The sequence below is a fragment of the Orcinus orca genome, chromosome 11, assembly GCF_937001465.1.
Source record: "Orcinus orca chromosome 11, mOrcOrc1.1, whole genome shotgun sequence".
Classification (NCBI taxonomy): Eukaryota; Metazoa; Chordata; class Mammalia; order Artiodactyla; family Delphinidae; genus Orcinus; species Orcinus orca.
In genome coordinates this window covers 87,716,473-87,731,166 of record NC_064569.1, presented here as the reverse complement: position 1 = coordinate 87,731,166, position 14,694 = coordinate 87,716,473, and the positions used below count along the sequence as shown (strand labels likewise).

The 14,694-nt window shown below is 34.2% G+C and overlaps 1 protein-coding gene across 4 annotated transcripts in view; it reads left to right on the top strand.

Annotated features, from left to right (window-relative positions):
* The window catches only part of CRY1 (cryptochrome circadian regulator 1), a 95,341-nt gene that overhangs the window by 26,671 nt on the left and 53,976 nt on the right, over positions 1-14,694 (top strand). Inside the window, exon 1 of one of the 4 annotated variants that reach the window (XM_049694414.1) lies at positions 4,836-4,858. The exons of the other annotated variants lie outside the window; for them this stretch is intronic. The gene's annotated coding sequence lies outside the window, so the exon portion shown is untranslated. Of the gene's footprint in view, positions 1-4,835; positions 4,859-14,694 lie in introns of those variants that run through there. 4 annotated transcript variants of the gene reach the window in all.

The window sequence follows — 14,694 nt, the reverse complement described above, 5'->3', positions numbered from 1 at the left end:
CTTTGCTTTTCCATGTAAATTTTACAATTAATTTGTCAATATTTACAAAAAATCCTACTGGGATTTTGACTGAAATTGCACTGAATCTATAGCTCAATTTGTAAAAATTGACATCTTAACAATATTGAGTCTTTCAATCCATGAACATAGTATATCGCTCCATCTATTTAGGTCTTTTATTTTTTTCATGTGTTTTGTAGTTTCAGCATGCAGAGCCTGGGAACTATTTTGAAGCCCTCTGTTTTGTAATAGTATGTGTGTGTTCTCCCTAATTCCTTTCCTATCTATCAAGACCTTTTCAGTTTTTCCCTGGAAACTATACTTGGAGCTAAAACATTGCATTTAATCTACTTCTCTTTACTTGGTGGCATTGGTGTGTGTGTGTGTGTGTGTGTGTGTGTGTGTGTGTTTTGATTAGACTACAGCTTTTGCTTTAGAGCTGAACTCTGCTCTGTGTTAACTTGTGTTAAAGTTCTATACTAGTGTTCTTTCCATCTAGATTAGGAAACACCCTTTTCTCATGGGGGCATATGCTCAGGTTTTGAATTGTGAATCTTCCTCAATTTGGGGCCCTAGAGCTATGTTTTCAACATTTAAAGTCTGCCATGGTTGTTCTCCAGGGGTATTTGTATCTCCCCAGGCAAAAAAATGATAAGGGTTCCTGTGGGTTTGGGCCCCAGTATTGACAGTTGATGAAAATGGGAGTGGCGAGTTAGAGAGGAGCAGTTCACTCTGATTTTATTGTAGGTTTACAGAATCTTAATTGTTTTCTCTTTTACTTCTAGCTTGCTAAATAAGACTTTGTTGATAGAAGTAAATAGCTCTAAGTAGTTATGACCATTGAGTTTTTCCTTTTGGCTTTTCTCCTAACCTAGAGGGACCAAAATGGCAATCTCTGATAATTCCTCCCTCTTCTGCAGAAATTCTGCAGTCCTGCAGTGGTTATATGGGTTTCTAGTCTCAGTAGTTGTGTGCATTTCTTTATAACACTGATCATCACACTTCTTTACATGCTGATACCAATAAAATGTTATTTTTGTGACTGCCAGTGGCTTATTTATTAAGTAGTGAATCTTAATGACATGTTACAGTTTCTTGGGTGGGGCAAAAATAGTGATTTTTAATGTTGAGGATAAGATAAAAGAATTTCTAAAGACTGAATTGTAGTACAAATGGCTTAATAGTCGAGTTTGACTCTTTCCTAGCACTTGATGATTTTGTTCATTTGTTTGGAGAAAGAAATTAATGACATACTAGTGGATATATTAACAGAAAATGTGTATGTTTGTGTATAGCAATAGAATTTGAAGATACACTTTGAAGTCCAAATGCAGGTAAAGAGTAGATTAGCAATCCATTTGTCACTGTTTCCCCAATTCAAGCATTTAGCTGTCAGCTTTTGTGGGGGTGCATGGATTTAGTTTCTGAGTTCTTAAAGTGTTCATGTCCCATTTTTGGTTATGAAATCAATTTTGCAGGTTGTAATGGACATTAAAAATAATGATACAGAATTACAACTATCAGAGGGCACTATGTTATAACGGTAAGCCATTTTATGAAACTTTCAGTTATACACATAAATGCATACATGATTAGTTGTTCTCAATCATATTTCTTGCTATGGATCACTATCAAAAAGGTCACTGATTTAGTCTATTTGTCAGATGGAGAAATAGGTCCAGTGAGATTAAACCACTTGCCCCAGGCCATGTCTATTCCAATAGTGTCTTAATATAAAACATGATTATTACATTCAAAATCCTTTTTTGTGTAATTGAAAATAATGATGAAATTGTCAAGAGATATATGAGTACAGACAGATAGCCTCACAGGGTTTCATATCAGAGTCCTTGCTCCAGGTTAACATTAACTAATTCAACAGTTCCCTATTGAATACAATTCACAGTTAAAAATCTTATCAAACCGTTCAGAATTTTCAATATTGTCCACAAAAAGCATCATTAACTTTGTCATATATCCCATCAGTCTAATAGTCCTGTCAGAAAGTGAAAAGAGATTGTTATCTTGCTGTTAACTTACCAGCAATTCTGTTTTTGTTTTTAGAACAAGCTTTGTTTTCTATTATTTTCCAGGGGTGAATAAAATTAAACTTACTAGCTTATACTTTTTGAATCTTCCCTACACATACACACCTGTTAAAAAAAAAAAAGACTTATTTTCTCATCTACCGTCCTCTGACTCTTCTCATTTTGAGCTTGTTCATTATTCTTGCCAAGATTCATCTCTTGGACTTCTGTTCTCTCTTTAGGTTTGTACATCCCTATCTGATGTTTGTTGTTAGGGTATATATATTTACCAGGGGCTAGTGGAATAGGACATTCTGTATTCTCTGTCATCTATTAATATTATATTATTATCCTGAGTATAGACTTGAATTTTCTCTGTTAATTTTCTTGGCTTGAGCATGATTTTTAAAAGGGTTGTGTTGTCATATCTAGCATTTAAAACAAAACAAACAAATAAAAACGTCAGCCTTAACATTGCAGACATTTTTTTAAAGGTTTTTGTTTATTTTTGCAATTTTACTTGATTATACACCAGTCTTCTCACTTTTGAAATTTGGGCTTTTGAGAAAACTCCTTTAGGTAGAGAGAGACATTTTTTTATCCCCTCCACCCCCAACTTAGTTTCTTTTCTCATTGCACTCATTCATAATAGGGTAGTCAGGACTTCATCATTTTTAATTCCTGTGCTATATTGCTTCTTGATTTGCCAACCCATCATGCAACAATTGTCATTTATGCCTGTTATGTAATAGGTACTTTGTAAATCTTTTTACATGGCATTTTTTGTTCTTTCTTTATACCATTTTCTTTTTCTCTGTTTCTTTTTTTTTTGTGGTACGCAGGCCTCTCACTGCTGTGGCCTCTCCCGTTGTGGAGCACAGGTTCTGGACACGCAGGCTCGGCGGCCATGGCTCACGGGCTCTGCGGCATGTGGGATCTTCCCGGACCGGGGCACGAACTCGTGACCCCTGCATCGGCAGGCGGACTCTCAACCACTGCGCCACCAGGGAAGCCCTCTTTATACCATTTTCAATCTTGTCCAGTTAGTTCAGATTTTATGGTCTTATCTACAATACTTTTTAGATTATAGTGCTTATATAACTATTTCCCTTGCTATATTATAAACACTTGGAAAGCCCCTAATTCAATGATTCTAAATATGTATCTGAGTTAGAACAGGAAACTAATACTAGGAAAGATCAGTGGCTTGTGTATTATTTTAGAGTTGGAACAAGAACCCAGATCTTCTGATTATTAAATATTATTCTCCCTAAAATAGGAGTAACTTCGTATCCATGTGGGAAAAAAAATCTGAATCCCTACCTTGTTCCATAACACAAAAAACCAATTGGAGATCCAGATGAGTAAGGTGAATCAGTAATGCTCTTAAAGAATAAAATGTAGGAAAGAATCTCCATGAGCTTAGAGGAGGCAAAGATTTCTTAACCAGGTTGCACATTCTTGTGTACATATGCCTGTGCGTGCGCGCACACACACACACACACACACACACACACACACACACAAGCATTAACTATAAGGGAAAATATGATAAATTGGAATACTTTAAAATTAAGAACTTCTACTCATCAAAAATGGCAGTAAGAGAGTAAAAAGGCAAGCCAGTGAGATGACAGTGGGTGAAGATATTCGAAACACATATGACTGACAAGGGAGTTGTATCAGGAATGTATAAAGAACTAAAAGTCAGTAATAAAAATATAGATAACTCAATTTAAAAATGGGCAAGAATTTGAATAGGCATTTCACAAAAGAAGTTATCCAAATAGCCTTTAGACATGGTAAAAATTGCCCAAGCCATGTTAAATATTTGGAAAATATAAGTTAAAACCACAGTGAAACACTGCTACATACTTTCTGGATTGATTGGCTAAAATTAAAAGATCTATCAGTACAAAGAACTGATGAAGATATGGAACAGCTGGAACTTTCATACGCTGCTATTAGGAATGTGAACTGTTAACACTTTGGGAAACTCTAGGGCTCTATGTTGAGTGTTACGTTACCAGTAACCCAGCCCTTTCACTCCTAGGTATATACTCAGTAGAAATCTGTGAACATGTGTAGATGAGTTCACTTTATATTCATAGCAACATTATTTGTAGAAATAATCCCAACATTTGGAAATCCCAGTTGTTCTCAAACTAGTAACAACCCAACAATGTTCACTAACAGTAAAATGGATAAATTGTGGTATATATTCATATGTAAAAAAGGAACTGCAGCTATATACAGTGACATGGATAAAACCCAAAAATATGTTTAATGAAAGGAATCAGAAAAAAAATACATATACCACATGATTCCATGAGCTAAAGTTTAAAAACAGGCCAAAGTGATTTTTGGAATTAGAAATCAAGAGAACAGTTTCCTTTGTGATTTGGGAAGGAGTAGAAGGGGAGTTTTTAGAATGTTGCTTATGTTCTGTTCACAACACAAAAGTGATTAATCAAGGATGTTTGCTTCATTGTATTGTATACTTATTATATTTCAATTTTAAAAGCTAAAAGAAGCAGTATGGGGGGGATAAACAATGGAATTCATTGAAGAAAGATTGGAAAAAATGGATTATTATTATTATTATTATTATTTGTGGTACGCGGACCTCTCACTGTTGTGGCCTCTCCCGTTGCGGAGCACAGGCTCCGGACGCGCAGGCTCAGCGGCCATGGCTCACGGGCCCAGCCGCTCCGCGGCATGTGGGATCTTCCCGGACCGGGGCATGAACCCGTGTACCCTGCATCGGCAGGCCGACTCTCAACCACTGTGCCACCAGGGAAGCCCGGATAATTATTTTTTTAAGAGTCAAGGTGAGACCTAAATCCATTCAGCCATTCATCCAAAAGCAACAGTTGCTTAAAATTTTTGTTTTTCCAGCCTATTGAAAATATACTACTGTCTTCTAGTTTCCACTGTTGCTCCTTTGAAGGTAATCTGTAGTCTACCCCTACCCTCGATCTGCCTTGGGGATTTTTCTCATTGTCTTTGAAAATTATTGGTGGGAAATTCCTGAGGGTTCCTTTCTTCGGAGAGAATTTGAACTTAATTCTTAGTGGCATTAGAGTCTTTGCCACTTGAGGGACACTTAACTTTTTGGTCTGAAGTTTCTCAGGCTATCCTGATGATTTGAATTTGGGCTGCAAATCTGCCCCAGGGCTGGTCAGTGCTTACAACTTACAGATTCATTTCTTTTTGTTTATTTTCTTCCCTCCTTTTCTGCTGAATGCCAAGGCAACCTCATCACAGTGTGGTGTGAAGGATTTTGTATCTGGTTTATTCATTTCCTAAGAATGTGTGTAGTGTTTTGGCATCTTGACTTAATATTTTTGGGTATCTTCTTTTAGACTTTCCGCCTTGGACTGATCCTAGGCTTTGTCTTCTGTTCCCCTTGCATCATGAGGTGATCAAAACCGCTCTTCAGATGCTTTGGGATTAGGAATGCTCTTAGGGTAAAAGCTGATTATGTGTTCTACTTAGCTTCTAGTTTGTTAATTTCTGTTGTCTTGTCAGCTCTTAGCTGCTTTAAGAAGATGTGTTTTTATATATATTAACCAATATTTTTATTTGTTTTTAATGGGAATGTTGATCTAAATAATTAGGCCATTACTTGGAATTGAAACCCACTTATTTTTGTGTGTGTGACCCAAATATATGTAGCATCTGTACTTATTTTGCCCTTTTCATTTTTGATATTGCTTATTTGTGTCTTCTCCCTTTTTGTTGTGATGAATTGATCAGAGGTTGATTAATTTTATCATCTTCAGAGAACCAACTTTTGTCCTTACTGATCGTCTTTCTCTGTTGTAGATTTGTTTTCAATTTCATTAATGGCTCCTGTTACTTTTATTTCTTCCTTCTGATATCTTTTTCTTACTCTAACTTCTTGAGATGCATACTTAGGCTAATAATATTTAGCCTTTTTTCCCTAATAAAAGCATTTAGGTGTGTAAATATACCTTTAGTATTATTTATTTATAATATTTATATATTTCAAGCCTGTAAAGTTTTTCTAATTATCGTTTTAGTATTAATTTTTAGCTTAAATACACCAAGGTCAGAGAATATGCTCTGCATTGTTTAATTACATGAAATTTGTTTAGACTTTTTTAATGTCCCAGTATATTGTCAGTTTTTAAAAAATGTTCCATGTTCATACTGTTCTTCCAGCAGTAGTAGTCTACTACTGTGATTGCATGGAGTATTTTTTTTTCTCATTTGGTCAAAGTTGTTAATGTGTTGTCCAAATCTTCTGTAATCATTTTTGGTCTGCTTGTTTATCTCAGTTATTATCAGAAGAGTATTAAAATCTCCCCCAATTTATTTATTTATGTATTTTTTATGTATTTTATGTATTTTTTATGTATTTTATGTATTTTTATTTTAAAAACTTTTTTAATTGGGGTATAGTTGTTTTACAATGTTGTGTTAGTTTCTACTGTACAGTGAAGTAGAGTACCCTGTGCTATACAGCAGGTTCTCATTAGTTAACTATTTTATACATATTAGTGTATATATGTTAGTACCAGTCTCCCAGTTCATCCCACCCCTGCTTGATGTCCATACATTTGTTCTCTACATCTGTGTCTCTGTTTCTGCCTTGCAAACCGGTTCATCTGTACCATTTTTTTAGATTCCACAAATATGCATTAATATACGATATTTGTTTTTCTCTTTCTGACTTACTTCACTCTGTATGACAGTGTCTAGGTCCATCCACGTCTCTACAAATTACCCAATTTTGTTCCTTTGATGGCTGAGTAATATTCCACTATATATATGTACCACATCTTCTTTATCCATTCGTCTGTCAATGGACATTTAGGTTGCTTCCATGACCTGGCTATTGTAAATAGCACTGCAACGAACATTGGGGTGCATGTGTCATTTTGAATTATGGGTTTCTCAGGGTATATGCCCAGTAGTGGGATTGCTGGGTCATATGGTAATTCTATTTTTAGTTTTTTAAGGAACTTCCATACTCTTCTCCATAGTGTCTGTATCAATTTACCTTCCCACCAACAGTGCAAGAGTGTTCCCCTTTCTCCCAGCATTCATTGTTTGTACATTTTCTGATGATGCCCATTCTAACTGGTGTGAGGTGATACCTCATTGTAGTTTTGAAAATCTCCCCCAGTTTAATCGTGCTTCTCTCTGAAGTTCTGTCACTTTTTACTTTATACATTGTGAGATTATTATAATAGATATATGTCCTCCTGATTAATCGATGCTTTTAGTTTTTATCATTATGAAGTGTGATTATGAAGTGTATGTGTAAAATTTTTATATATATATATATATATAATATTTTCCTGGTGAATTGAAGTGTTATGAATGGTGCCAAGTATTTTTCCTTAAAGTTAATTATTTGATAATTGATACGGCTATGGCAGGTTTCTTTGGTATTTTTATGGTGAACTTTTGTTTCAGTTTTTCTGGAAACTTTGTTTTAGATGTCTCTTGTAAACAGCATATATTTGTTTTTTTGGTTAATTGGTCTGACAGTTTTTATTTTTTAATTGAAGCCTATTTATATTTGTTATAATTGCCTATGTGTTTGTATTTATGTCTACCATCTTATTTTGTGTTTTCTTTTTGTTCTGATTGTTTTATTTATCTTTGCTTCTTTTAAATTTAATTAATTGTTTTAAATTTTATTCATTTCTTTGTACAAGCTTGGGAATTATACATTATTTTAACTATTATTCTAGCATTTACCCTAGAAATTACTGCAACTATACTGATCAATGTTTAAAGTTAATCAATGACTTTGTCCATATATTGGATCATACCTTAAAACACTTAAACTTTTAAACTCCAGTTAGTTTCCTCCTGACATATATTCTAATTCTGTCTGGTTTTTGTTTGTGTATTTGATTTTAAAAAAGCCAAAATGCATTATTTTTATTGTTTTATAAAACTAGTGTTTATTTACCTACATATTTACTACCTTCTGTGTTTTTTATTCTTCCTAGCACCTCAAATATTCCACTTGGAATCACTTTTATCTCAGATATATCTTTTAGAATTATCTGTAGTGCTAGTGGCAAACTCTCTCAAGTTTTGTTTGAATACTGTGTTTCTCTCCTTACACTGGGTACAGAATTCTAGATTGACAGTATTTTTTCTCAGCATATTGGAGATAATAGTTATAGTCAGCCACCATTTCCACTGTTACTTTTTTGAGGGCAATATGTTGTTCCTTTTTGTCTAATTTTAAATCTTCTCTTTCTGTGATACATTCTTCAGTTTTTCAATGATGAATATAGGTGTGAGTTTCTTTACATTTATTCCTCTTGGATTTGTAAGGCTCTTTGAACCTGAGAGTTGGTATCTTTCATCAGTTCTGATAATTTTTCAGCTGTTACCTTTTCAAATAATGTCCTTACTTCATCTTCCTTTCTCCTTTTGGAACCCTATTTGTACATGTGTTAGATATTTTCACTGTGTTCTTAAGGTCTTCTCCATAATTTTCATCTCTTTGTCTCACAGTATTTCATTTTATAAAATTTCTTTATGTCAGCTTTACATTTCATAAGATCTCTTTTTAACTGCATCATTATGTTTTATTTCAATTAGTTTTTAATAGAAGTTTTCCTTGGTTCCTTTTCAAACATGCCATTTCTTACTCCCTAAACTTTTTGTCTTGTTTTTGTTTTTTGCTTGTTTGCCTGCTTTTATTTATACTTTTTTACTTTAAGCATATTAATTAAATTATATTTTATCTGCTTTCAAAACGTATCCAAACTCAGACCATGTTTCATACCTCCATATTAACTACCTTGGCCCAAGACACTACATAGAATATTGCAATAGTTTCCTTTTAGACTTTGCTGGTTCTGCGTTTCCTCCCATTTAACCTATTATGATTCTTTGTGACCATAAGATCAGTCTTCTAGTGACTTACTTCTCAGAGTAAAAGACAACATCCTTACAATAGTTTATAAGATATTATGTGAACTGGAACTTGATAACTTGCTAACCTAATCTTTTACTACTCTGCATTTCACTTTGTGTGCTGCAGTCATACTGGCCTTTTGAGTATTCTTTTTACAATATTAGGCATATTCCCCATCTGGACTGTACATTTGCTGTTCCCTCTGCACAGAATATTCTTCTACCAGCATGGCTTACTCCCTCACTTGCCTTCAGGTCTCTGCACAAATGTTTCATTGTCACTGAGGATTTACCTGACAGTCTTATATAAAACAGCAATCTCCATTCTTTTATTCCCTAAAATCCCTATTCCCCCTTGAACCTTGTATTATTCACTTACTACCATTTGACTGATTTCTTTTTTGTTTCTTTATTATTCTGTCACCATCCCTCCCCCACTAGAATGTAAGCTATACAGTAGTAAGAATGTCTTTTTTAGAAAAGTCACAGCTGTGTCCCTAATGTTTAGTACAGTCCCCGGTGCCTAGTAGGTTCTCAATAAATACTTGTTGAATAAATAAATGATTATATAGCATTGTTGAAGCCACTGTCAATATGGTGAGTAGGTACCATCATTTTGGGAAAGTTGCAAATCATATTACATTAGAATACTGTGGTTTACCTTCTATGACTTTTTAGATTTCTTCTTCTTTTATTATTATTGTTGTTTTTGGTGTACTTATTTGGTTACGATTGGAGAAAGCTTCTGGCAAACTTGAGATAATTGTATTTAATTTAGGTCATGGATCAGAAAAATAAGTATAATTTTCAGCGTTTTTTAATAAATATTTTCAGAAAAGAAATTTTTTAGGCTATCTGACTATAAAAACCCATTATATGTAGCTCTCTAAAACAGTTTGCTGTTTACAAATGTTTAATAGATTTTATTTAATTCCATGTAAGTCCCCTAGAGCCCCAAAATAAATCTCCTACCTGATTTTTCCTGTCCTTTTGAGGTTACAATGCAGTGCGCTCTAAAAATAGACAAAGATTAGTAGGAGGCCTAGATTACAAATACTTCAATGTGATTTTTGAAATGAGGACAGCATAAGTTACATATACTTGTACTAGTGTAATTCAATTCCAGAAGGTATATGATACTTGTATTAAAGATCATCTTACATTCCTAACACAAAGTGAAATGCTGTGCTATTAAAAGACCTATATCAAACATCATCTGTGTGAAACTTCATGACCCTCCCTTGACAGATTTAACTCCTCCCTATTTTCTTAGTACCATAAACTTTGATCATACAGTTTAATAAGAAATCGTTTATTTTTATACCTTATTTTCATTAAATTTGGGAGGCCTTCAGGATGGGAGTTCTGTGTTTTTTATCTCAAGAAAATGCCCAAATGTTGATTTAAAGAACGAATGAATGAAAATGCTTCAGATATACTTTTCTATATTATGTCACTGGTTATTAGTATTAAAAAATTATAAAAATGGTGTGGACCATACCACCAGTGGACCATAAAGATAGTAAAAGTTAATACATGCCTAAATATGATTTTTTACCTAAGTAAAATAATGTACTTCACACAATTAGTTCATTAAGTACATTTCTGTTGTTGCTCTTTTTTCATCTACTTAGATTATGTTTTGTCATATAATTATGTAATATCTGTATGGTCAGGGAACATTTTTTATTTTCAGATGTGCAAACACATGCAATTGGAGTTTGTTTGTGGTCCATGGCAGGTCCAGACACTCTTGTTTGGAATTTAAGAAATGTCTCTTTCTCTCTCTTTCTCTGTCATTGGAAACTGCATGACACAATAGACCAGTTGGATTTAATTGATATCTACAGGACATTACATCCAAAAAACAGCCCAGAATACACATTCTTTTCAAGCACTGATGGAATGGTCTCTAGGATAGACAACATACTAGGTCACAAAACAAGCCTCAGCAAATTTAAAAGGATAGAAATTATTTCAAGCGTCTTTTCTGACCACAGTTGTATGAAACTAGAAGTCAACGACAGAAAGAAAAACAGGAAAAGAATTAACACATGGAGACTAAACAACATGCTACTGAAAAACCAATGGGTCAACAATGTGATCAAAGAAGAAATTAGAAAATACCTTAAGACAAATGAAAATGAAAACACAGCCTTACAAAATCTATGGTATACAGCAAAAGCTGTTTTAAGAGGGAAGTTCATAGGGATACAGACCTTGCTCAAGAAACAAGAAAAATCTCAAACAACCTAACCTACCACCTAAAATAATTAGAAAAAGAACAGACAAAACCCAAAGTCAGCAGAAGGAAGGAAATAATAAAGATCAGAGAGAAAATAAATACAATAGACATAAAAATAGAAAATATCAATAAAATCAAGAGCTGTTTTTTTGAAAAGATAAACAAAATTGACAACCTCTAACCATGCTCACCAAGAAGAAAAGAGACTCACATAAACAAAATAAGAAATAAAAGAGGAGAAATAGCAACAGATACCACAGAAATACAAAAAGATCATAAGAGAGTACTATGAAAAGTTATATGCCAACAAATTGGACAACCTAGACAAAACGGAGAAGCTTCTAGAAACGTACAGCCTGCCAAAACTGAGTCAAGAAGAAATAGATGAATTGAATAGATGATCACTAGAAGTGAAATAGAATCTGTAATTTAAAAAACTCCCTCCAAATCATAGTCAAGGTCCAGACAGCTTCACTGGGGAATTCTACCAAACATACAAAGAAGAACTTATACCTATCCTGCTCAAATTATTACAAAAAATTGAAGAGGAGGGAACACTCCCAAATTCATTCTATGAAGCCACCATCACCCTGATACCAAAACCAGACAAAGACACTACAAAAAAAGAAAATTACAGGCCAAAGTCCTTCATGAATATAGATGGGAAAATCCTCAACAAAATATTAGCAAACCAAATCCAACAATACATACATACCATCATCAAGTTGGATTCATTCCAGAGTCACAAGGATGGCACAGCATACCCAAATCAATCAATGTGATACACCACATTAACAAAAGGAAACACAAAAACCACATGAGCATCTTAATAGGTGCAGAAAAAGCATTTGACCAAGTTCATTGTCCATTTATGATAAAAATTCTCACCAAAGTGGGTATAGAGGGAACATATCTCAACATAATAAAAGACATTTATGACACATCCACAGCTAACGTAATTCTCAATGGTGGAAAACTGAAAGACTTCCCACTGAATTCAGGAATAAGACGAGGATGCCCACCCTCACCACTTTTATTCCACATAGTATTGGAAGTCCTAACCATAGCAGTCAAACAAGAAAAAGATATAAAAGATATCCAGATTGGAAGGGAAGAGGTAAAACTGTCAGTATTTGCAGATGGCATGATATTCTATGCGGAGAACCCTAAAGTCTCCACAAAAACTATTAGAACTAATAAATGAATTCAGCAAGATAGCAATATATAATATTAATATACAGGAATCCATTGTATTTTTTTACACTAACAATGAAATATCAGAAAAAGAATGTAAAAAGAATCCTGTTTAAAATAACATTAAAAAAAATAAAATACCTAGGAGTAAACCTAACCAACGAGGTGAAAGACCTATACACTGAAAACAATAAAACATTGATAAAGGAAATTGAAGATGATTCAAAGAAATGGAAAGCTATCCCATGCTCTTGAAAGGATTAATATTGTTAAAACGGCCGTACTATCCAAAGCAATCTATGGATTTAATGCAATTCCTATCAAAATACCCATGACATTTTTCACAGAACTAGAACAAATGATCCTAGAATTTTTATGGAACCACAGTGACCTAGAATTGCCAAAGCAATCCTGAGGAAAATGAACAAAGCTGGAGGCATAACCCTCCCAGACTTCAGACTATACTACAAAGCGACAGTAATCAAAACAGCATGGTTTTGGCACAAAAACAGATATATGGATCAATGGGACAGAATAGAGAGCCCAGAAATAAACCCACACACCTACAGTCAATTAATCTATGACAAAGGAGGCAAGAATATACAATGGAGACAAGACAGTCTCTTCAGTAAGTGGTGTTGGGAAGGCCAGACAGCTGCATGTAAATCAGTGAAATTAGAACACTTCCTCACACCATATACAAAAATAAGCTCAAAATGGCTTAAAGACCTAACTATATGATATGACACCATAAAACTCCTAGAAGAGAATATAGGCAAAACATTCTCTGAGATAAATCATAACTATATTTTCTTAGATCAGTCTCCCAAGACAAAAGAAATAAAACAAACAAACAAACAAAAAAACACATGGGGCCGAATCAAACGTAAAAGCTTTTGCACCGCATAGGAAACCATCAACAAAATGAGAAGACAAAGTATGGACTGGGAGGAGATATTTGCAAATGATGTGACTGACAAAGGGTTAATATTTAAAATATACAAATAGCTCATACAACTCAATATTGAAAAAACAATCAATGTAACCAGAAAGTGGGTAGAAGACCTGAATAGAAATTGTTCCAAAGAAGACATACAGATGGGCAACAGGAACATGAAAAGATGCTCAACATCACTAATTATTAGAGAAATGCAAATCAAAACCACAATGAGGTGTTACCTCACAGAGGGCAGAATGGCTATCTTCAAATGCTGGAGAAGGTGTGGAGAAAAGGGAACCCTCCTACACTGTTGGTGGGAATGCAAATTGGTGCAGCCACTATGGAGAACAGTATGGAGGTTACTTAAAAAGCTAAAAATAGAGCTACCATATAATCCAACAATCCCACTCCTGGACATATATCCAGAAAAGGCAAAAACTCTAATTCGAAAATATATGTGCACCCTAGTGTTCATAGCAACATGGTTTACAATAGCCAAGACATGGAAACAACTGAAGTGCCCATTAACAGACGACTGGTTTAAGAAGATGTGATATACGTATACATACGTATGTATATGTATATGTATACATATGTATGTATATGTATACATATGTATGTATATGTATATACACACACACACACAATGGAATATTTACTCAGTCATAAAAAAAGAATGAAGTGTTGTCATTTGGACCTAGAAGTATTATACTTAGTGAAGTAATTCAGACAGAGAAAGACAAATATTATATGGTATCATATGTGGGATCTAAAAAATAATACAAATGAATACAAAACAGAAACAGACTCACAGATCTAGAAAACAAATTTACGGTTACCAAAGGGAAAAGGGAGGGGGGAGGGATAAATTAGGAGTATGGGGATAACAGATACAGACTACTATATATAAACTAGATAAGCAACAAGGATTTACTATATAGCACATAGGATTATGTTCAATATCTTGTAATAACCTAAATGGAAAATAATCTAGGAAAAAAATATATCTGAATCACTTTGCTATATACCTAAAACTAACACAATATTGTAAAACAACTATACTTAATTTTAAAAAAGAGACATTTCAGAAGGATTCCAGTCAGTGGCTAGTAGATCCTCCTGGCTAGACTAAAGAGCTGAAAAATCTTAAGGCTGTTGTCCGATAGAACTTTAACATTCTGCGCAAATTGGAGAGAGGCCTGTCTAGAGGAGAATCGAGGGTGTGACCTCTCTTGAATGGAGAGGACTAAAGTCAGACTCATAGGAAATTCATTGTTTTAAAGAGAGTTCTGGTGGAAGCACCACAGTGTGAACTGAGATGGCTCTAGTTACACAAAGACTTCTGGGGGCCCAAGTTTCTTTGAGTAGGAACA